Raw genomic sequence first — 25,348 nt, 5'->3', positions numbered from 1 at the left:
ATCAGTCATCAGAGTGTATCAGCAAAGACAAAACAAAGGGGAAGTTGTCGCCAAAAGAGACAGCTGTGGTGGCAAACAGAGGGAAAAGACGGCTAGAGAGGCTTAGAAACATTAACCCTTTGCAGTCCATTTATTCAGCACCTGTCAGGCTCGTCAGGTGCTGTTTATTTTACACATGCTGTTTAAAATTAATTTTATTCATAGTATAACGGGTTTAAAAGGCACTGCATATCAACAGGACACTCGGTACTGCATCTCCAGCCCTGTTGTATTTATCACACATCTCTTCATAGTCGTGCATACTGATAAATCATCTCCTGATCACTCATTTTATCACCAAACTCCTCAATAATGCTATCCAACTCATTATTTTATTACCATCTCAAGAAGCTTGGTAAATGTCTGTGATATTCTTTGAGCGCTGGATGCGGAAGCAGCTATCTTGTTTGTTTATATCCGTGTTTTGTCTGTGGTGAAGGGACTATATGTATTGCTCAGATCAGCCTCCTTTTTTTTTTTCGGTTTCTGTCGGCCTCACTCGGCGATTGAACGCTTTCTTCTGCTTTTTCCGGAGAAAAAACGACTAGAGACCTGTGCTTGAAGTCTTTTTGATGATGTCGGACAGGAAAGGTAAAATTGTAATGTCAGACCTGGTCTGACATAGGGCCGCAAAGGGTTAATGACAATGTATTAACATCAATCGAGATGACTTCCAGCACCTTGTGTCTTGGCCACATTGTGCCAAGGCTGTGATCGGGGCAATAAAAGCCTAATAAAGTTGGCATGCAGTCTATATTCAATGTATTTTCTGTTTTTTGTGCACTGTTCCTGGCAATACAGTTTCTCTGAGTTTTAGCTATTTGGGGCATATTATTGACACCTTTCAGAGGTCAAAGTCCTCAGCAATTCACCGGTCATGTTTGACACCCTACTCAAACTAGCAGCCGTTGTTGCTTCTATAATGTTTTGATGTTTTCATAAAAGCAAAGTGAGTTGCGCAATGAATGGCCATGTGTATGAAACTATTATTCACTCTGCGCCTTGTGCGTGTCTATTGTGTGCAACCGTGATGCCACTAACCTCCTTGCAATACATGACTCATCGGGTGTATTATGTGCAGGTTCATGCCTTTGCTACCAGCTTATGTTATCCTGGAATCTTGTTAAAACATGACTATTTGCCAGTGACCTGAGAGGCTCTACACTCCTTAGGGCGTTTTCCAATAAACCTTACTGTGATTCTTGACATGTATTTTTGTTTAGTACTGTAAGTCGCCCTGGATAAGGGCGTCTGCAAATAAATAAATAAATAAATAAATAATAATAGTAGTAATAATAATAATAATAATAATAATAATAATAATAATAATAATAATAATAATAAAAAAACAATCGTTTGAAATTTCGTTAGGGCATCTATGCAGATACCAAAACTGGCATAAGATGGGTAAACACAGGGTTGACTAACTACTGCACAGCAGTCTTGTGATCTTGGTAAACGATGTGCATCTGACTGAACTAGCTTTTACTGTGCGTTATCCAGCTTTCCATACATGTCAGATATTTTATCTTACATCTGGGATGGCTCAAATCAGATAAAACAAGAATTTTTTTAGAAGGGGTCATTTGTTCCCCCTAAAATGCTACTAAAATGAATATAAAACTAAAATAAAATCCATATCCGTGTCTGTTAGATCTTTTGTAGTGTAGAGGAAGCAGTTCAGAAACCCCCTGTTCCTTCTATGTTTGGGTACTGGTATTGGAGCTCCTTTGGGTTAAATGCTCTTGTTTCAACAGGGTACATTCCCACATGGCATCGACATTCTCACCACAGCAGACTACTTCACTGTTGGAAACCGGACATACTGTTTCTTAAACATAAGGTAGGACTGCTGTAATGTTGAAGGGTTTTAGTGTCACATAGTGGTTCAGAGGGTTTATACTGGGAACCACTAAATGGTGTTAGAAGTTAATGAACAGACTTGCTTTAAACTGCCGCAGGTTTGCATAACTCAGTTCACTGGCTTTGAACCATGGCCTACAGAAATGTGAAGAGCATAATACCTTGCTACCAAATTGCAAACCCCTTAATTATTTTTTATAAGGGAGTACAAAAACATGTCATCGTGGTGTACACTGAAAGCTATGCACTTTCCTTATTATGAGGCCCCAAGGCTGTGCTCTTGTTTTAAAGGTGGCATTAAAACAGTGTCACCTTGCTTTAATGAAACACAGCCTTTTGGGATTATGACTTCTGTACCGATACAATCGCGCTTCCTTGTTTTCGTGAGTAATTTGAGCTAGTATAAGAAATGGAAAAAATGTTTGCCAGAGGTGGTTCTTTAAAATGTAACAACAAGCAGACATTTGAACAAAAAAGGGCCGTAGTTATTTGTTGCTATCATTTACACAATGATCAGCATGTACACATGCTGCAGACACAACCCCACACAGACTGGAGGAGAATAGGGTTCTGGAGTTTGGGTAGGAATGAATACCTTAAAGTACCCAATGTTTACGGGTGTGCACCTGTGCATAATTCTAATATTAGCCCATAAACTGTGTGTGAGCACCAAAACCGATATGTTAGTAAAACCATCTGTAAAAAAAAAACTCACAATTAATGCCATTTTATGACTTTCGTCTTTTAATATTAAGGCTGCCCCTGTATTTAATATTGAAACCAACATCTGCAGTTCCAAACATTAAGCCTCTTTAAAAAAAAAACTCTAATAAGACCAATATGCTACAAACAATAAAAAAAAGTAAATGCAACTCATTTGTACATTTGATAAATTAACTAAGTCAAAAACGAAAGCCGTACAGTTTGCATAAAACTAAAATAAAATACCAACAGAGTGGTTTAACTAATTGAGAAACTGATCAGTTCCTGTAAATGAGTAGGCTATACCAACGTTTTTTTAAATAGTTCTGTGGTATTAATTTTTTACAAGAAGTTCTATACACCTTCAGTAGTGAGGCCACATTTTGTTTCGCTCTTAACTGGCCTTAATAGCACAGTTCACTGTACAGATATAGGGTTTGCTGTAGGTTGGTGTCCTCTATGTGAAATGTCTTGCCTTTTTACAATTTAATTAGACATTCAGCCCCCTCCTGGTTTCCTGCCTGAAATCAGCCATTGGTGCAGCATTGTTGGCAAGCAGGACAAGAGCCGAAAGAGAAATGCTCAGATACTCACTCCCATTCCCATTATCTTTATGTAATAATTGCTGCTTCTCAAAATGTGGAGCAACCAGCCTTTAAGGGCACATTTTCTTAAACAGTGCCTCACTAAAACCATTGGAAAGGGTTTCAACGCCAATACAAGAAGTTAAATGCCTTAACCCTTTCAGTCCTATCTTCGCACCCTATGTTAACATATGCTGTCGGAAATAACGTTTTTCTTTTCTTATGTATACTCTATAAAGGAGTTTATTCTTCAGTTCAACAAAAATAATTAAGGACTGAAAGGGTTAAAACTGTCCCTAACATGAATAAAGCCCACGGTTTGCTATTCTTGAAACTGTTCTAGATGTTTGGCCACAATACAGCAGTTTCAAGTATTATACCTAATTTAAGCCATCGAACAGACTAGATGAGTTAAAACTTTTGGGAATATGGCCTATTGTTGCTTACATACTAACTTGTAGATAAAAATGTCACGCTATATTCTTTTAGCTTGTATCCATAATTCTAACAATAAAACTGTTTCCTTTTAGCAACTCAATTGCTTTCCTAATTGTGTGGACATGTCATTTTGCTATATGTGGTGCTTTAAGCCAACAGGCCTTGCAATATAAAATGTGGAGTAAAGTTGCAGGAATGAGCACGTCGTAATGTGTATAGAGGTATCCCTCAACAGAATAGCTGCCAGCCCCAGAGGATTCAATTACAAGCTAAACAGTGTGCTATGTATGCAAATGTTATGCAAATCGGGTTACTAGTGTGAAACAAGTCCAGTTTTCTATGAAGTTAACGGTTTCTATGCAAATATAGTTGGCTAATTTTACCATGCTAAATGAGATCTAGCAGGAGCTATTCAGAGGTTGATTGACATTTGCAATGCATGTAAATTAGAAATTATAACTTTCTTTTTTGTGTGAAAACAACTGTCTGTTTAACACATACTGTTTTCACTGATAGATTGGGGAATGTACACTATGCGGCAGATTCAGTATTTGTACCCCGATTTCTGGAATTCCAATTCTAAAAGGAATAAGAAATAACTGCTAACAAGGTCCTAAATTATGTCTGAGTTGTTTATTTTTGGTTTAATAACTTTATCAGGTGACCATTGCACATTGGGACCTATTTAGAGCAATAATGTGCTCCAGGGAAATCAAGATTATTGACCACATATTAGTGACTGGGTGCTGGTTAGTATTTAAGGTAGTGCAGTGCATTGTTGAACTGTAAAACGCAAATATGCTATTTTCTCCTACAGTGTGTATATCGCCAGTTTCTCAGAGTACACCCAGCCTATGATAGACCATCTAGTAAACATGAAGATAAACCACTGGGATGGGTAAGACATAAATTGTATGTTAAATTTGTTGTACAGAAGTATTTCAAGTGTGTTTTTATGCTAAGATGATATCACATCCTGGCTGTTCACTCAGTACAAGACACTACAATAAATGTGTTTTCTGTGGATGCAGTATAATGTACGATTTGTATGCTTTTCAGTGTGATTCGAGAACAGGCCACCAAAGCTCTGCACAACCTGACACCAAAGGCCCCTGAATACATGGCTGAGACTGGTAAGCCCTCTTCTAAACAGTGACAAGCACAAGCTTTTTCCTCATGCAGCTTTGAATACGTAACATAAACAAAGTCGTGTTGGGTGTAATGGTTTGCTATTTTGTGTGAAACCAGGTGGTGTAAATTACAGATTGGATATCTTTAGCGTTTTTAAGAAATGTCATTTTAAGAAACGTGATAGCTGAATAACTTGACTGCAAATAATGTCTTTTTCCTTGTTGTTTGTTGCAGTTTTGCCAAAGCTGTTGCCACTGGCAGTGGGTGTGGACTTGCATACCCGCCATGGGGCCATCTTAGCGTGCGCTGAAGTTACACATGCACTTTACAAACTGGCACTGGAGACAAATAGGTATATACCGGGGTTATTCAGAGTTAGGTGTGATGCACACTGTAGCATGGCTTTGGAGAGCGACTATTGAAGTCTATCAGGTATCTTATGTGTTGGATTCATTGTAGGGGTCTTCATTCTGCACCCCTCTATATGCACTCGGGAGTGGCTGAGGGAGCTCCGTTAGTGGGAGCTCCATCATCTAAGAGGGGTTTGACTGCTGGCTGGCAAACTCGGGCTGAAATCATTTCAAAGCTGCAGTGCATTACAATGCCTTTATGGACCCTCTGCATAGTGTGTTTATCATTCATACTTAACAGCAAACTAGCTTGCAGTACATATTCACCTCATTATAATCATAATAAAAAAGATTATATTAATGATACATATTGCTAGCTATAGTGACTGTAAACACAATTTTACTAAAATTCATTATAGACTTCAATCTTGAATAAGAAACAGATAAATCATAAATCAATAACATGTTTAGTGTATGGTATGTGGCATATCAGAGGTCCTTGTTTTAGTTTTTTTAATCTTGCCTTTGCTGTCATTTTAGAATAATTGCTGTTCAATGAATGTATCAAGTTTCTTTTTGTATTTCTAAATTCAGCACTATTGAGTGTTTAATAGTTAGGGATGATGGAATAATTCATGCAGTTTCTTCTTTTTTATTTTTAAGTGTATTAAGTATTGTGTTGTTTTAAAGGTGCTACTATTATGTGGATAATAATGAAATGCTTTGTGTCTTAATTTGACAGGCCCGTAACTGATTTTCTGAAAGAGGCCTCAATAGAAGGACTCAAAGGCATTCACGATAAGGTCTGTGGAACTAGTTATCTGAATTAGTCTTTTGCCAGTCCTCAAGTTACATTCAGCATATTTAACACAAACATATTTCTTCCTTTACAGCTCTTCACTAAGCAGCAGTACAGGTAAGATCAGTACCCCTATTTAAAACACAATTAAACAAAATAAATATTTAATTTTGGAATGACAAAATCCCTGTACTTCTGGCAGGTATTTTCCTAACACTACAGGTTGAAAAAAGAAAAGGAAAAGGAAAGAAAATAATCTAGTTTTTTGTAGTTGTTTAGACAATCCTTGTGCATGCAATTACAGCATTTCTATATTGAATAACAGAACCACTACCGACCATCCTTTTGTGGTCAGATCTGCTTGATTGATCTTGCTGCTGCATGATGTTCACGTCACCTTACCTGTCATCGGCAAATTGCTTTTGTTGCGTGCATTGAATCCATGTGCTAAAGCCATAAGGCCCAGCTTGTGTCCTGACTGCTGATGACATTTGCTGAGGGATTAGTGCCTGGAGGGGATCCAGAAGCTGTCTAACCACAAGGTGCCATCACGGTGAAGCAATGTGATGATGACATCCCTGTCTCTGCTTGCATGTTCTAGCAGCTTGCATTCAATAAACAACACAGGCACAGAGCAGCTTCGATGACTTGGTGGGTGGCTGTCTGACTCGCTTTAATGCCGAATTGTGGTTTGACTGGAACGTCTTTTAATAATGAACTAAAAACAAAAACAAAAAAAGCACCAAACTTGCAACTTTGGCCTTGTCTTTGGAGGCTTTTGGTCTTTCAAATGTTTGAGCACTATTTTGTTTTGCATTTTGTTGAACTTGTCACCACTGGAACAGATGAAAGTTAATTTAGTGGTGGTAAGAAAACAACATAACAGAAAAGTTAACTTCAATGTACCCAACCTTTTTTTTGGCACTTTATACAACGCAACAATAAATTGTCACTGAGTTGCCTTGTATAAAAAACGGAGTAATATTGCTGCCAACCTTGCCACAAGAGAGGGTTTTAATCTGGAGCATTATTACTTGGAGCTGTGGTACAATTTTTATTTGAAAGTACCTTTTGATAGATTTTTAATGGTTGACAGCTGTCTTGGGGTCTGTACACATACAGAATGTATTTTTAAAAGAAAGAAGGATATTTTATATTCTCAAATTGACACATGACTCAGCACAAAAGGTTACGATATTTGGCAGTAGTTCTTTCCTCTTTTCATGCTTCAATACAGTCCACAAGAATCGTTAAAACAGCATTTACTTTAGACACTGTCATTTGGAATTTGTTTGAAACGACTGCTAACTTTGTCTACAAATTGCAAAGTATAGAAAACAAACATTGTGGGGAATTTCTATCCAGAAATTCTTACCAGGATAAATTGCGGGAAAGTATTGCCTAGTGTTAACCAGGTTGTACAGCTGCAGTAGTTGTTGTGTACTCCCCTTGTCTCTCACTAGTTGTCAGCACCAAGCACCATGGCTGTCTCTAAAGCACACAGCACTGTTTGTTGGCTTGGGTGTGTACACGCTCCTTCCTCTTAATACCTGTTAAATAAACTAACATGTTGTTTTCACAAACACTAAGAATCAAAGGCTGTAGGCAAACAAATTACACAATAGAGTTTGTTTTGGAGATTATTTGAATGCTGTAAACTAACCATCATTCCAGACAGTGTCTGTGTCTTTCTGGTACCCCACATGGGTTCTGATTATTATAGTGGCCGTCCAACCACCACACTCCAGGATTATGAAAATTAAACATCTAACAGTGCCTGTAAGTCTCTCTAGTGTTTTTTTTTGTCAAACACCAAGGTGGGTCCTATTTTTAGATCTGCAACTTAGATCAATTGATAATCCCCCTGTAAAGCAATTACAATTGTTACAGTAATGGTATTATTCTGTTAATTCCTTTTTATAGAGGATTTGGTGGTGAACTGATGAGACCAGCAGGTAAGGTTTTAGTCCAAAATAAATTCTTATTGACACAAAAGGGATTGGGTTTATTTTACATTAAAATTGCACTATTGCTATCTAAATCCTATAATGAAGAGCTTCTGAATTTTCGGTTTGCTGTGCTAATTGATCATGCTTTCTTGTAGGTTTCAACTTGCTGTATTCTGCTCTATTATTATTGTGTCATTGATGCAGATTACATTTTGCTTGGGTTCAGTGGAGCTTGCCCATAAAACAAACTATGCATTTGGGTATGAAATAGGACAACAGCAAGGGCAGCTGGTGCTACAACAATTGAAATATGTTTAAATGCTGTGGTATTTACTTAAGTAAACTATGTGCAATGTGGTTTTCTCTCTTGTTCCCTACAATGTGTTCTCTTATAGAAAAAATGTCTTTGTCCAAAATGCCATACAAGAATGACCCTATTATTGGTAAGTTTTTTTTGGGCGCTTTTTTGTGGTTCTGTTGTTGGATGCCTGCATTTTTCAATGATTTGTTTCTACTGGACTCCTTTTTAATAACTAGAATATGTGCTAAAACTACCCTACAACAACCCCTGAGATTGCAGGTGCCATCTTTGTGATTTAATACAGGCTAAATGGTTTGGGCTAAAGGTCTGAAAGAAATGGCCCTTGTTATGCTGTATAATGAAAAAAAAACTGCCCTAAATGATCAGGTGTTTTCAGCTCAGTGGGCACTGAAATAAAGATGATCATGTTTCCTGCACAGTCCAATAGATTTGCTACTGGGTTATACTACTGCTGCTACGGATATTCCTTCCCAGATAACACAACCCTAATAGAAAATGAACTGGCAGCATGTATTTATATATTTGTGTGTATGTGTGTATATATAGAAGTAACAGAACATGCATTGTGTCTTTAAGGTGGGTGGCAATGGTTGATCGACGACAGCTTAAAAAGTATCCATCTCTTCTCTAGCACAGCAAAACAGAAGATAAAGGTACTTTATATATATATATATATATATATATATATATATATATATATATATATATTTGAAGTTAAAGCTCAGAATCTGCATAGTGACAAGACACATAGACAGGTTATTCAATTTGTAAGTTGTACTGATGCAGCAACAAATTCAATAAGCACTACAGTGTAAACTGCTGTATGCCCACTAGAGATGGTTCAGGTTCACGATTGTGAAATCTGTTATTTTGTTTGAGTAACCGGAAGTGCAGTCACGCTGGTCTGTCACTCTCATTTACTCTTTTTTGCTGTGTAATGTTGTAATAAACGTTGTTCTACAAGGCAGTGTATATGTAACAGCTAATCTGTATGACCTTGTTGCTTCATATAACTCAACATGCCATTGAGCAGCCCAAAGACTCCATCCTCTTTTCTGAACCAAATCCAACAACATTTGCAAGTTGAAGAAACATTTGTTACAAAACTGAATGACAAGTTCGGATTCAGGCTCAGCCGTAATGCCAGATATATTGTTTTTGCCAAAGAAATCTATGGACTTGAAAGAAATGAGAAGCTACATCAGTAGCTGTAATTCATTTAAAGATATGAAGTCTGTTTAGCAGCAGCTGATGAAGAATGGCCTTACGCAACATATATAAAATGTATGTATCTATATATACCCACACAAGTATTGTATACTGATATCCCAATATTAAAGGCCTATAATTGCGGGGAATATCCTTATAAAGTCGCTATGAAGACTGTATGTCATGTGTTTGTTTCTGCGAATGGGAAGGAGATTACCTGTGGGGTGTTGTAACTGCAGGCTGTGCAGTGTGCTTCCGCAGGCGAGTGCTTAGCCTGTCAGCTTTATTAATCTGCCGGTATCATTTCCAGGAGGCTGCTGTCTCAGCCCTGACTGCTTTGTGCAGTGAGTACTATCAAAGTGCAGAGGGAGCAGTGGACCCCACCATTCAGGGTAAGAATGAATAAAGACGGTGCACTCGGACCATAGTTGTTAACAATTCTTTGAGGCAGAGATGTACAGGGTACCATGAATATTGCCTCAGACTTATTTTATTCTGATTTTATATGGCACCAAAACCTGTAAATGTATCCAAGCCCATATTACATATTTAGAAGTGCAATATTTTTTTAAGAAAGTTGTTGCCTCACAAGTCCACTTTGAAAATATGGAGTTATGCTTTGCAGGTAAGTGTGTGTGTGCGTTTGTGTGTGTATATGTTTGAAGGGGGATATAACTGCAGTGTACAAAAAAAATTTTTTTTTGGGGGGGGGGGGGGGGGGTGTACACAAAAGGCTTAACTGATTAAAACGTCTTTTATTTCAAGACGTTTCGGACAAAAGCCCTTCAGCTGTGTAGACAGAAAAAGTAAACATTGCATTCACTGTGTTTACTTTTCTTTCTACACAGCTAAAGAAGGGCTTTTGTCCAAAATGTCCTGAAATTAATCATTTAAACCTTTTGTGTACATCCCAATAAGACTTTTACATTTTTTTCATTTTATAATTGTAAATTACATATATATATATATATATATATATATATATATATATATATATATATATATACATATGTGTGTGTATATAATCTTCCATACAGACGCGCTGGTGAGCCGGTACATTGTGCAGCTGCAGAGCACTGAAGAGATGACTCGCTGTGGATACGCGCTTGCTCTGGGAGCCCTGCCTCAGTTCATGCTCCGTGGCAAACTGCAGCAGGTACGTGTGCAGACTACTGAACCACAAGGACAATGCCACTGTTAAAGCAACAAGCTGGAGGTGAAAATGTCATGCAACGGTTACCACGCTCAAATCAAGAGCTACCAACAAGTTGCCAGAGTAGTGTCATGGTGGGGTTTATTCAGTGACAGATCAAAATGTTTTCACATTCCCTTGCTCTTTGGAGAATGTATTTCAACAGATTTTGAAATGACCCTGTGCTGTGGAAGCTAGAATAGATGTCACAGCAAACCACTTTACAAACCTTTCAGATGTTTTCAATGTCTAGTGTTTTCATGGATGGTATCTTGATGCATTGTAAACCACCGTAATGGAATACTGTTTGTGAAATCAGGTCAAACTTGAAATTTGTGCAAAAGTAATATATAAAGATGACGACAAATAGTAAATCAAGTCTACTTTTTGATTGAAAATGTGTGTGATAGTTTAAACAGTAAACGACTACACATAAGGTTTAAAGGTTTAATCTGTAAAACGTCTATTCACAGCCTTCATCAGGAATGATGTGCACTTACAGAGATGAAGCTCTCATACTTGTCTGACTGTAGTAAATGCTTTCCGGAGCCCTAAATTCACAAGCACACCAAAATCAAATACATTGTATTTTCCTGACAGCACCTGTGTATTGATGGTATATTGTATTGCAGGTGCTAGAAGGCCTTAGGAAGACCACCAGCATCAGTGTGATGGATGTCAGCTTCGCAGAGGCAAGGAGGGATGCTCTGAAAGCCACTGCACAGTAAGGGTTAAAACGCTCGTCTAATCCTTTCCTTTAATCTGTGCTGTTTATATGAAAGCTAAAACAAACTGCCTGTAGCACAGTCTTGTTGTGTAAGCCACCTGTAAACCTTCTGCAACCTGCTCTGCTGTGTGAGAATTACCTGTATTACCTGTCTTAGCAGGTGAAAACAAGACCCCTTTCACCCGTGAAATGTTACACACAATGTTTGCAGGTATCTAGTTTCTTGCAAGGTTATACTGGGTTAGACTGTGTTCCTAAAAAAACAAGAATTCAGATCTGTTCCTCAAGTGATTATTTAAAATGTTCAGTGTATTTTAAAGCTACAGTGAATAGCTTGAATCCTTTTTTTCCATTCACAATGCATTCCCTTTGTAGTTTTCTTTTTTTTATCGTACATTTAGCAAAGTAATCATTCAAAATACATTCCTTTTGATTTCACTATGTAACACAATTTTTGTTCCTGGGTAGTAAGTGTTATTTCCTAATTGCTTATGCCTCAAAAGTATAGAAAATGGCTATTATTCCCCACAAACTTTGCTTTTGTGACCAGGACAGTGATATTTTGAAATTTACCTATTTCCAATGAGAAAACGGGCGAATTTGTGTCTTTTCGTTCACATAAAGTCCGAAAAAAACAACATATGAATCCAAATTAACATGTATTTATACTAAAGTAATACAAAAATGACTACAAAAGATTTAGAATTGAGTAGTTTTTCGAGATTTACGATTATACTGTAAATCACTTTCACGAATCAGCCCCCAAATGTAGTATCCCATCATGTTCTCGTTATACTGTCCTTGGTAGCGGCGTTCAAAGTCCAGTATATCCTGGTGGAAGCGCTCGCCTTGCTCCTCCGAGTACGCTCCCATGTTCTCCTTGAATTTATCAAGATGAGCATCAAGGATATGGACTTTGAGGGACATCCTACAGCCCATTGTGCCGTAGTTCTTCACCAGAGTCTCAACCAGCTACACATAGTTTTTGGCCTTGTGATTGCCCAGGAAGCCCCGAACCACTGCGACAAAGCTGTTCCAAGCCGCTTTCTCCTTACTAGTGAGCTTCTTGGGGAATTCATTGCACTCAGGATCTTCTTTATCTGTGGTCCGACGAAGACACCGGCTTTGACCTTTGCCTCAGACAGCTTAGGGAAGAAGTCTTGAAGGTACTTGAAGGCTGCCGACTCCTTATCTAGAGCTCTGACAAATTGTTTCATAAGGCCCAATTTGATGTGCAGTGGTGGCATCAGCACCTTCCGGGGGTCCACCAGTGGCTCCCACTTGACGTTGTTCCTCCCCACAGAGAACTCGGTCCACTGTGGCCAGTCCCGCCTGTGGTAGTCCACCTTGGTGTCCCTGCTGTCCCAAAGGCAAAGATAGCAGGGAAACTTGGTAAAACCGCCTTGGAGACCCATCAGGAATGCCACCATTTTGAAGTCTCCTATGACCTTGATGCCATCTCAGAAAAATGCAGATATGTATCCACTTAGGCAGCTGGAACTAAACTGAACTGGAGGCCCCTGTATTTATACTACTATTTATATTACTGGAAAGTTCTAGAAAGTTCTAGAAGTTACTCCAAGTTTACTCAGCACTGAATCTATCTGGAATGTTCTGGAAAATAGGTAAATTTCAAAATATCACTGTCCTGGTCACAAAAGCAAAGTTTGTGGGGAATAATAGCCATTTTCTATACTTTTGAGGCATAAGCAATTAGGAAATAACACTTACTACCCAGGAACCAAAAAAAAAAAAAATTGTTACACGGTGTTTTCAGCAAAATACTTTTGTGATTAGTTTTTCTGAACACTCATTTAACCTTGATGGATGCTTAAGTGCACATTTTCGATTTTTGCTGGAATTCATTATGAAAATAAAAAAATAAAAAACTTTTGAAATCCAGCTTGAATACGATCATGAAAGTAATCTTGAACGAATGCTTTTGGAATCTAAAGAATTTCAATCAGATTTAGAAATGCGCGTCATACAGAGAATAACAGAGATGGACGCCTGTCAGGAATCATCTGACATGAACAAATGTGATCTTCTTTCCTTCTCAGGGTCTGTGCGACTGTAGGTGTGTCTCTGGGAGGCTCCCCTGATTCGGTGGCTTGTGAGCAGAACGTTCCTCAGATATACAGCACCCTGCTGGAGTGCATGAGAGACTACACCACCGACAGCAGAGGGGATGTTGGCTCCTGGTAATCACTGTGACAGCCTGTCTGCACAATTCACTGCTGTCTAGTATTCTGGCATCTCCAATGGTTCTTTCTATTAAAGAAGTATTCATCCGTTTTCTTACCTGTTATTCACACCAGCGATATTATCATCAGTCCTCCTTTAATTCTGTCTGATCTTTTGGTTCTTTTGGTTGTATTTGTACTTAAGTTGGGAGAAATGCAGGCATTTTATAGATGAAAAGCTATGACTTCTTCCTTTTACTCAATCACTTCATGTGTTGTTGTTCAAACCAGTTGTTGTTCGTACCACATTACCTGCAGCAGTTAACAGGATGCAGCAGTTTATTAATATCTTTGTACTTGATTTTTAAATGTGCATTTTTATCCAGTTGACAACTGAGCAGTAATACAATAATGCAGTGCTGGGGTGCAGCACTCTAAAATGATCCTTCCTCTTGCATGAGGAAGTGGAATAGGGAACAAAAGAAAATAAGTAAGGGGACCTTCTTTACTGTATTGCACCTTTAACTCGGTCAGTGCCTTGAGTTTGGATTTAGAATTCGACTTCCACTTGGTGGAATTAGAGAGTTTGAGTGTCACTGTCTTCATATACCTGGCACAGTTTAGACCTGCCAATACGTCATACAGTATGAAGACACCAAAGGTTCATGAGAAGCCAAGCTGTTTCTTATAAATCCCGACTCAGGTGTCATTTCTGGAGGTGACAGTCAACCAGTAAAACTTCTGCACGGATATGTCTTTAGGGGCTTTGGTAAGAAATAAAAAATGAATACTACTGTATCTTATTGTTCACCTGAACCTACTTTGCCACCCAAGCCTGGTGTTTGAGATGCCAACCGTTGGAAGCGATCTCCAGTCTTATTAATGGGTGTTAAATATTCCCTTGTTAGGAAGAAGTATAGGGGGAACAGAATTTACCATGCAGCCCTCATTTTAACAGGTATTTAAAAGAGGGGTGCATGGTCATGTAACTCGACTGGAGCACCACCCACCTCACAGCACTATTCTGTGGGGAAAAAAGGTGGGCACATCAAGTGCCACCTGAGACGCGTGGCTCTGCCAAGCTTTGCTAGGAATGTGGCTCGACCAGATTCTTACCGTTTTAAAAAGAAAAACCCTTGGGCGCTGTTATTGTAACCGATGCCCCAAGCAAAGTTTACTGATTTATTCATGGAATGTACCAGAAACAAACAGACCCTAATCTTAGCCATGCATTTGTACCATGCCTAAAATGTACAGCTCTCCCAGCTATTTTGAAACATCTCCATTTTTATGAAACGTCTGTGTTATTGTCTGGGATCTCAGTAGTGAGACTGTAGAAGACATTATGTTTAGTTAATATGTGTGTGGTTTGCTAATCAAAGGAAAATCCCTTTTTAAGAGACTGGGAAACATTATTTTGTAGTTTAAATGTTTTGTGGTTTACAACTACTTCTTTGAACAGTCAGGCGGTAGATAATGATCCAGCTGTTATGTTTTTAAGTTTAGTTGTGGTTGTTTTGTAAGAAGCTTGAATTGCAATTGAAAATTAACTTCATTGTAACCTTTTTTTTATATATATATTCACTTAATTGTGAATGCCTTAAGGTGAATTTATATCTCTTGTATAGATGGAAATTGCTGTAGAGATTATCTGAGGAGGTTTTTTGTTTTTTTTTGCTCTGTTAATGAAACCCACAATAACCTACAGTAAGGATTTAAAATGATCTGTTTTGATCTAGGGTAGTCATTTCAAAGTGGTGTATCTTCACTGATGTAGCAGAACCAATCCATATTTAAGCCTTTGCTATTTTCCTAACATCTTTATACAGGTGTGGCAAATAGAAGCAATCTTTTAACATACTCCTTCACACTGCTTAGTCTAATGACACATTTATAAAAAGCCAGTGTTAACTGTGGTGCTGAGTGTTGCACTTAGTAATCTGGATTCAGTTAGGTGGAGTGGATTACAATTATGTTTCAGTCCAAACGGTCCATCGTTAGCGTGTTTATAACCCATTAAACAGGTGACTTAAATACTGCTGTGAGTGATCAACTGGAACGCAAACATGTTTGTGTGGAATCCATTCCACTGCTGCCTTTATTAAAAATACAACTGTATGGGTAATTAAATCCAGAAAATGCAGTGCAGACTTTTTCTTGTTTTTTTGACATTGTAATAGTTTAAGCACCAACTTTTTGAGGAGTAATTGATACATTTCTTGACATTATTTGATATAGCATTGTATGGATTACAATATATAACACATACCCTCACTTATGTTGTTTTTTATAAGGGAAGAGGCGCAAGCATACAGTATAAAGACCACTTTGGTTTGAAACCTCAGACCCTAATCACAAAGCTTTAACACACAATTTATTTAAAGAATGTTCTTTTCAATGTCTGTTATTATGAATACAGTTCAGTTTGATACTAACTTACAACTGTTTATACAAAGCAATTTGTTGGCTGCTTGAATGTATTTTTTTTTCCTATTTTGATATCAAAACATTGTGAGTAGGGCACTGTGACACTTGTAACTCAACAGGTTTTCTTTAGGGAGAAATGAACTCTGGGATTGTATAATAGCGCCACTCCCACCACACCACACCACACCACACCACACATTGAATGACACGAAGCAGACACTTGGGTTATCTGCTGTTTCTTCTATTCAGTCCCCTCCTGTAGCTGGAGGGAAGGATTTTGGGGTGGATAATTGTTGCAGGTGTGAGTAATTGAGTTTAGCCTCTTCCAGGCACTGCACCAGTGTGAAAACCTGCCCATGTTCCAAAACGTGTAAGAAGCATAAACTCTCCTTGAACAAAAACAAGCCCAACCCCTTCGAACAACCTGTCTAACTTCTCTTACCTGTTGATTTCCCTGCAGTCACAGTAATCAACTGATTATATTTTCCTATGCACATATATTATGTACAAATGTACACATAAAAGTTGCAATAATTTATTTTTAAAAACAGACATGATGTTTTTTTCACTCTTCACAAATACCGGGCAAAAAATGCCCCACCCCCAAGAACCACAAACCAGCAGGGATGGTTAAATACTGTACTATTGTGTTACATTACATAGTTCTTGAAGACCTGCTTGACCAAGAGTATGATTGGTTGGACTAAGAACGCTGTGGGGTTGAACCCAGGATAACCACAGATGATGATTCCCATGATGATTCATTCCCCAGTGTTGTATCGTTTGATAAAACAGACCTGTAAGACTTCAGAAAGTTCATTCATTATGATACGTTTTTCCACTGTGGCTGTAGTTCATGGTGTCCTACCTTTTCGCATTGCTGACATGTACAACGTGTTCTGGTGTGGCTGACGCATCTAGTTGTATTGTTGTCAGGACGCTTGCTTGCAGGCCGTAAATGAAAGCGTGTGTCACTGTTAAAAGCAGCTTGACTTTAACAGAACGGCCTCAAACGGTTCCCTTTTCATAAGGAGTTTGAGTTCCTTTTAGTTATTGTTGGGTGCAGCTATAATTGAACCTTGACTGCACACACCTTGTTAAACAGGTATGGAATTAAGCGCTGCATTTACAAAGGGCTTGCACTTCAATCGAATAGCCTTTTCAGAACTTTGATACAAATGCACCTTCTAGTGGATGAATTATATGTGCACTGCAAAGACCAGTTATTAGGCAGTATGACTGTGGCTACCATTTGCCCCATAATGCCATTCCACTAGTACAGAGAATGCTTAGGCTGCAGGCCGTGCAAGCGAGCATGTGGAAACGACTTAGATAGGACTTGCGGTCCTTCGGTAATGAAACTCTGGTCTGGCTTTACTGATTGTCCTTTTTCTATTTGACAGGGTGCGGGAGGCTGCAATCACTAGTCTTATGAAGGTGACATTTCTCCTGGTTCAGAGCCACCCAGAACTCATCTCACCTGACATGTAAATATTGATCCAATTATAAGCCTTTCTGCATTTTATTGTTTTAAAATAATTATCTTAATCTAATGCCACTTTCACACTTAAGTTAAAACTTTTATGTTACATATTAAATAAAATAATAACATAATTTTAAACAGGTGAATGTTGTGTTGTTTGCCCCTGTATCTAGTATCCCAGCTGTAAACTACACATAAACAAGAGACATCAGAAAGTCAAACTATGTAAATGGTAAAGTGTGTGCTAAGTTTATTTACTTGTTTCTCCCCTGCAGTTGCAGCCGAATGCTGTGCTGCCTGGCTCAGCAGTCCGCAGAGAAGATTGACAGGTATCGGGCTCATGCCGGCTCAGTGTTCCTGCAAATCCTGCACTTCAATAACCCTGCAGTACCTCACATCCCCCACCGGGAGGAGCTCTTGAGGATCTTTCCCAGGTATGCTATTAGTTTCACTTATTGGTTTAAATAAAACTGCACAGACATTTGTTTTGTTTATATATATATATATATATATATATATATATATATATATATATATATATATATATATATATATATATATTAGTTCAAAGAGCCAGCTGCCAGCTATAATTTTTAATTAGTCAATTGTGCATGCAAAGTTATAGACAGAACATGAATTAAAAAGGGGAATTTAGTTTTTTAGTTAAACAATATGCCCCTACACAATACACAAAATGTTTATTGGGAGGATGCCCCTTTATAAGCCCGCTGTGAATACAAACAATATTCACAGCGGGCTTATAAAGGGGCATCCTCCCAATAAACATTTAAAAATATATTCTTTTAACCATTTGCGGTCCATAGAATTCTGCACCTGTCAGGCTCGTCGGGTCCAATTGGTTTTTCACGCGCTGTTTTAGTCACAGCAAATCAAGTTTAAAATGCACTGCGTATCAACATGACACTCAGTACTGTATCTCCAGCCCTGCCTCACCAGGTGTTCTGAGTCGTACATACCGACAGATCATCTCCTGATCACTCGATTTATCACCAAACTCCTCCATAATGCTATCCAAGTCATTTTTATAACTAAAACATCTCAAAAAGCTTTGCAAATGTCTGCAATTTTCTTTGAGTGCTGGATGCAGAAGGAGCCATCTTGGTTGATGTCTGTGGTGAAGGGACTATGCGTTTTGCTCAGATCTGCATCCTTTTTTTCCCCCCGACTTCTCTCAGCTGCTCTCGGCCGCTCTCAGCCATTGAAAGCTTTTCTCTGCTTTTTTTCTGAGAAAAACGAATAGGGACCTGTAAATGATGCCATTTTGATGAAGTCGGACAGGGTCCGATGGACCAGACGGGAATTTTGGAATGTCGGACCTGGTCCTACATAGGACCTCAAAGACTTAAACATCATAAAGTGTTTCCTTATCAAGCTTGTTTTAATTCATTGAACTACAGCAGAGCTTGTCGGAAACAGGTGTACTAAAATAAACTGGAAATCTAACAAGGTCTGCTTTCTTAAGAAGTAGAGTGGACACACAAGAAGAATGCAGTAAACCGACACCCAAGAATCATATTTGTATTAGTGTAGTAATGTAGTCAATACTGAATAGGTACAACACTCTGTGTGCGTCACACATGAAAAGCGATTTAGTGACACCATACAGATGCCTTTAACTGTTGTTGTTGTTGTTGTACTCAAGCTAACATCCAGTCCAGTCTTGCCCTGTTACTGCATGGTATTATACAGTAACAAAACATGCTCATCCTTCAAACCTTTAGTCTAATTTTGTGATTGCATGTGGTTCAGTTCTTGGATGTCTTTTTATAAACACATGTACGTGCATAACAATCAGAGAAGAGCAAAGAGCAGCTTGTGTGAGATCGCTGTTGCTCTTGGAAATTGAGAATAAGGTTATTCATCTGTAATATTCTTTACACTTTACCATAATTATATATACAAATTATAAAAAAAAAAAAAAAAAAAACATTGTATTCAAAAGAAGATAAATCAAGTATAATTATAAAGAGCAGACTCTGTATAATGACTGGTTAGAGCCCATGAAAACTGTCAAGCCCTGACTGTAATCCAGGGTGATGTCATGCAGCTCTGCTAGCACCAGCGCTTTGTTTAAATTAATCCTCTGTTGCTGGTTGGGTGATTCCTCCTATATTTTAGTCTTAGAAATGCACAATAGACAGTCTGAAAGGGTTTATTAAATATAATAAACACAGTACAATAAACGGTGGGTTGTTGGACATCCTGACTGGTTTTATTTGAGACTGGTAAGGTAAGGTAACCTTATTTTCCTTTCACGCCTGTATTCAAAGACACCACTTAAGTGTGGCGCTCATTTCCGTCTGCCAAAATTTATGGTGCTCATATTCAGAGAGCACATGATTTTGAAAATTGTTCGGAAGCTCACTTATGTATATACTCTAAGTGAAAACCTCTACCTAAACATTTTAACAGTGCACTGTTGTGATTTTATGCTTGTGTATTGCAGGATTGGGTTCAACAATAGTACTGAACCCAAGTGTTTTCTTTTGCAGCTCGGAAGCAGAGACGTTAAACTGGAACGCCCCATCTCAGGCTTTCCCTCATATTACTCAGCTGCTGGGAATGCCTGCCTACCAGTATCACACCCTGCTGGGGCTCTCCGTCTCTGTGGGAGGATTGACAGAGTCTACGGTAGGGAACACTCCTAGATACAGTGTGAAAATCACTTGCAAACTCATCTTTCCAATTAACTTGGCAATCAAAGTTTTACTTAGACTTAGACTGACTTGAACTACTTTTTAAAAGGAGTTAATTCACCCCTAAAGCATTGTCGGCATATTCTAAGAAGTTCATTTGAGGTAAAATTTTCTGATCCCTATCCTTAAAATTAGAAGCTTTTAAAATGTTCCAAATAACAAAGATTATGATAACTGTGCAATTATTTATTGCTAACACTATGTACAAGAGCAAAAAAAAAAACATCAGTTACCTTTATCAGAGAGGTGGTTTGTTTTGTCATAGCCACAATAAGCACTGTAATTATAGATATAAATGTAATTATACTTACAATTGTAAGTCGCCCTGGATAAGGGCGTCTGCTAAGAAATAAATAATAATAATAATAATAATAATAATAATAATAATAATAATAATATATGGCAAGTCATAATGACTAATGCATCTGTCAGAGTTGCAGTGTGTATTAATTTTGTAGTGTATGGTCAGTATATTCAGAATTATTTTTAATAGAGTCTAACAAAAAAACATTTTGGTTTATTTTACTGAAAAGTATTTTTTATGGCTTGTTTTAAATAATTAACCAATTTGTTATCACCAAAAAGTAATAAAAGAATACACTTTCTCTAAAAACTGATGGGTGAATGGATCTGGAAGCAAAGTGATTTTCCATGGACTGTCCAGTAGATGGCAATATTTAGTCATGTTTTCATGTGACAGGGTTTCAGCTCCACCTCTTAAAGTACATAGCACTAACACAGTAATTACAGTAAATCGTACCTAATATGAATCGCTCATTTTTGAAGTTTTCACATTTTTCTGTATGAAAGACAAATGCATTATGGTAAACATATATTTGACTTTTTAAGGGATTATTGAACTAATTGACTACATTTCCAAATAACTCCAGTAAAACTTACTGTTCAAAAACTTACATCACACAGTTGACATTTTGTATTTCTATTTTACTTTTGTATGTATTTTAAACTATCTTGCACTACCTCACAGTTTGGATGTAATTTTGTAATCAGATTGAAGACTGAATGTTGCGATTGTGTGTTTGCCCATTATATAAGCGCAGTAACACACCCAGTGAGTGTGGCAATTTTATAACTACTGCACACCCTATGCTGTGTTTACTTAAAAACAAATGTGTTGGAATTATCTTTTCAGTCAGCCTTAGGTAATAACCTTTTCATGAGCCATCTCATAATCAACAGTAAGTGCTCTGTGCTGAGATTATCTTCTCCAATGCTATTTAAACACTGGCACAAAAATACTTATCCTGTTGGTATTTGTGTAGCGTCCCACCCCCCCACCAATGGGTTCTACTAATGTAACTGTTTTTACTATTTATTTATTTACATCTCCACAGCCTGTTTCAGCTTGAGGCCTAGTTCATCTTACACTGTATCTGAACTGAAGTTTCCCAAAAAAAAAAAAAAAAAACACATGTGCCAATGAAGAAGACTGTGGTACTCTTTTCATAAAGAGGGCTTACTGCCAGATAACGTTCGAGTTGGGGTTGTCTAGTCAGGAACCCTTTGAAATCCAATGTAGAGGAAGTATACTACCCGCATCAAATAGCAAACACAGTACTGTGGAAAACCCTCAACACGGATGTCTCTTACTCAGGGTACAGAGAGACCAGAGAGACTTCATTCTGTCTCCAGATTCATGAACATTGTCATAACACTGAAGACCACCCATCACTGGACAGGCTTAATATACAGTATCAGCAGGAGCAGCACATGTTGTTGGCACGGGGACGTTTCTAGTTTCAGAACTGGCACATGGCTCCAAAGCCTTTGCTTCCTGTCTTCTTTCAGTGAGTTTTAATGTTTATCACAGTTGAGAGATTCTCTTTTCTTACACCAGAGAAGCCAGAAACATTTAAGGAATAAAAAAAGTTTGGGGATGACGGAGGGGATACTGACACCCTGAAATAGGAATGTTTCCCCAAATAAGGAAAATGAAAAAGTCGACCACCCATGAGAAGATAAATGAAAAGCTGAACTTATTAATTACAGTTTGTGTGTGGTGTGTGATTTACAGAATCATATAGCTATGGAACTAATTTGGCATGAGGCCTACACGCTAAATTTTAGACTGATTGACAGGATATGTTTGTTGACCCCAGTCTTGAATAGCATATAGCTTCAAAAGACATTTTTACATTTTTATTTCTGTCCTTTCAGCCTTTTTTATGTTTGCCAGTACTTTTTTCCTTTACCTGGAGAAAAGTGTATCTGATTGTGATGAAACATGTCAAGGACATTCTTTAGAACAGAAAAGCGGAGGTATTGGCTTATAAGAAGGTGCCTTCCCATATGTACAAACTGTATGCCACTCCTTTATATTGTATCTAGAAAACCGCTTATACAATTGGGATGAAACTTGTTAATCCTTGGCTACATTTTAATAAAACACAGCTTTTTATCTACGGGCTCCATGTCTTCCTCAAAAGAAAAAGAAGAGGTCAAGGTTTAATTTTATTTTTTTGTTGGCATCTTTGATTGCAACCTTGTGTGATGGAATTATTTTCAAAAGCTGACTTTAATTAGAGTTGACTGAACTATAATAAGACTGGTAAATGATTTGGAATAATAAGAAATAAAAAAAAAAAGTTTAACCAGGACCTCTTCAATGATCAGAAACATTACAAAAGTCAAAGAACAATACCCGCCCAGTGAAGAAGTAAAGTCTTCAGTAGTAGTAGACCATTGCACAGATTGCACCATTCAAATATTCCATCCCTGCTAACTGAGGAAGACGGGAGCGGAACCATTGGAGTTCTGCTGTATTCTTCTTTGGAGACGCATTTCAAAGTGTCATCAGTAACATTAAGATGAAATGCTTTCACAATGTCTTGGAAGACTCTTCCTCGGGCTGTTTTTCTTGGCAGCCCTCATCATTCTTCTCATTCAAATGAGGCCTTCATTGAGTAGACGAATTGGCTGAGAACTCAGAATAGATCGCCTACTTTTTATCTTTGTGACTGAGATGGCTGTTGAAAATCCGGAAGAACCTTTTAGCAGTTCAAACTGATACAAACCATACCCTATACATCCATTAAGGGCATCTGTATGGTGTCACAGTTATGTCGAAATAATGTGCTTCTCCCACTCAAAAGCAATAGGGGGGAAAGAACACTTCCAAATTGTAATTATTCTGTTAGTCCTAATGCATTCCTGATTTTGTGGTTGAATCACGATACACGGTTGTACTGTTAAATATATACAAAAAAAAGCTTTTGTTTCATTGTGGAGGTGCCTCCCACGCTTTGTGCACACCAACGCAGAGTACTGAATTAAATGCACATGCTATGCATTTAAAAGACTGTTATCTTCACAAATTGAAAGAGGGTGCGAATGAAAACACTTTTGCTGAGATGGCTGTTCAGAAACAGGAAGCTGCTAATCTCGCAGCGGCCAACCCTTTTTTGTTCTCCGTGCCAGGGCTTTCTGTCCCAATAGGGTGGCGGGCCAAGTCCTAGAAACGTGGGTCGCGGTCTTCCATCCTGGTGTCAGTTAATACACAATGCTGGGGAATAACGAATTCAGCAAAGCAAGCCTTGCGGTCTTTACAGGCTGGCAAGGCAAGGATGTTTCATCATTTTAAATGTACTGACAGTCGTAATGTTTGTGCTAAAGTTGTACTTTTCTTTTCAGTGACCAGATCTAAACTGTCAAGCAGACAGTGATCAACCCCCCCCCCCCGGGGGTATTAGTGACTTTTAATGTTGCCAGTTGATGACACAGAAAAATGATTCTGACAGCCAGCAAATAGGCCGGCAATTACAGCTGTTGACTTTCCCCACAGAGTAGCGACCTGCAGTTTTTAATGCCAGCTTTAGTGTGTTAAGCTGGCAAGATGGAGCTTCCTTTACTGTTGAAATGAAACTGAAAGCTGCCACTTTCAAAGAATGTAATCGTCTACATGTTTACTCCACTCTGTATAATCTAAGAAAGCCTTGTGACTCTCCTTTGCTGCAGACAGTGTGAAGCCATTCCTCAAAGTGCAGTCTGTTCTTTTATTGATTTTAACCTTGTTACGCTGAATTACTATGAGGATTAGGCGCTGTTATGTTCTGGTGTACAATTACCGCCTTGTCGTTACAATTTGCTTTTGTTGCTGTTTCACTTCATGAACTAGTTGTGCATATGTCGTGTGTAACCTCCTATCGCTGCATGTATAATCAATACTTATGTGAGATACTATGGTGCCAAAAATAGGTTTCCCAGGAGAAGGAAGTTTGTGTCCCTACAGCTAAAACTACCTTTGGGAATGTAAATAAGACAATTTGGAGTCCTGAAAGAAACGTGCAGAGAATGTACATGATTATGGAATGCAGTAGCATTAAAGCAAAGTGTTTTGGTTACTGTATTTGTACCATTGTAACACAAAACAATAGCACCTTCATTACAAAAGTTTCCCATAGTAATAGCAAAGTGTAATAAAGCATGGTAAAGCACAGAGAGGTACGGTAAAACATATTAAAAAAACATGGCAAACTGACAGTAAATACATAATATATCCATGGGAAAACAGAAATTACTGTGCAGTTATTGTGGTAAGCTTTTAGAAGGACTGAATGCATTTATTTATCTAAAGCGACATCTTTTCAAAGTAGAATCCATGAAATATAGCTTCAGTTTCCCTTTTAAGTTTTGTTTACTTAACAATTTACTGCCTTATGGTCACTGCTTGTCAGAATTGGAGGGTACATTTGGCTGCAGGGTGCAGGCTTCAAGTCTGTCTTGTGGCAATAATGAGATGCCTTGTGACCCTTCACATCTGAAGGAATTTGGGTCTTTGCGACAAGGGTTGAGAGGAACCAGAGCCAGAGTGATAGGCTGACAAGGCCAGGCTCCAACTATACAGCTCCCAGTTAATTACTCGCAGACTGAAGTGGCTGCAATTTCGTGCACTTTGTAATGAACGGCACATATTGGCTGCAGTTTAAAAAAGCCATTTTTCAAAGGCCGATTTTTTTGGTGACATTTATAGTTTCTGTTAACCTTAATTTGTATGTACAAATTCCTTGCTTTACAGAGGGAAAGCTTGAGAATGGAAGTAAGTTACCTTCTTGTGGTTTGTGTCTGGCTGGATGTGAAGCTGTGGGGACTGCCTTGCAGCTGGTGCTTATGGTTCTTTACTAAAGTGATAGAGCCCTGCAGTTCTATAGCCCACTCTATTCTTGACCCCTTCACTGACAGAATTGGCTATTTCAGAATCCCACATGCCGCGAGA

General features: G+C 38.2%; 1 pseudogene; it reads left to right on the top strand.

Moving 5' to 3' along the window:
• Nucleotides 1-25,348, top strand: part of LOC117423287 (tubulin-specific chaperone D-like) — a 115,155-nt pseudogene that overhangs the window by 65,422 nt on the left and 24,385 nt on the right.

This window comes from Acipenser ruthenus, chromosome 17 (assembly GCF_902713425.1).
Source record: "Acipenser ruthenus chromosome 17, fAciRut3.2 maternal haplotype, whole genome shotgun sequence".
NCBI classification, from domain to species: Eukaryota; Metazoa; Chordata; class Actinopteri; order Acipenseriformes; family Acipenseridae; genus Acipenser; species Acipenser ruthenus.
The sequence above is the reverse complement of the archived record's forward strand: the minus strand, read 5'-3'. Positions and strand labels throughout refer to the sequence as shown.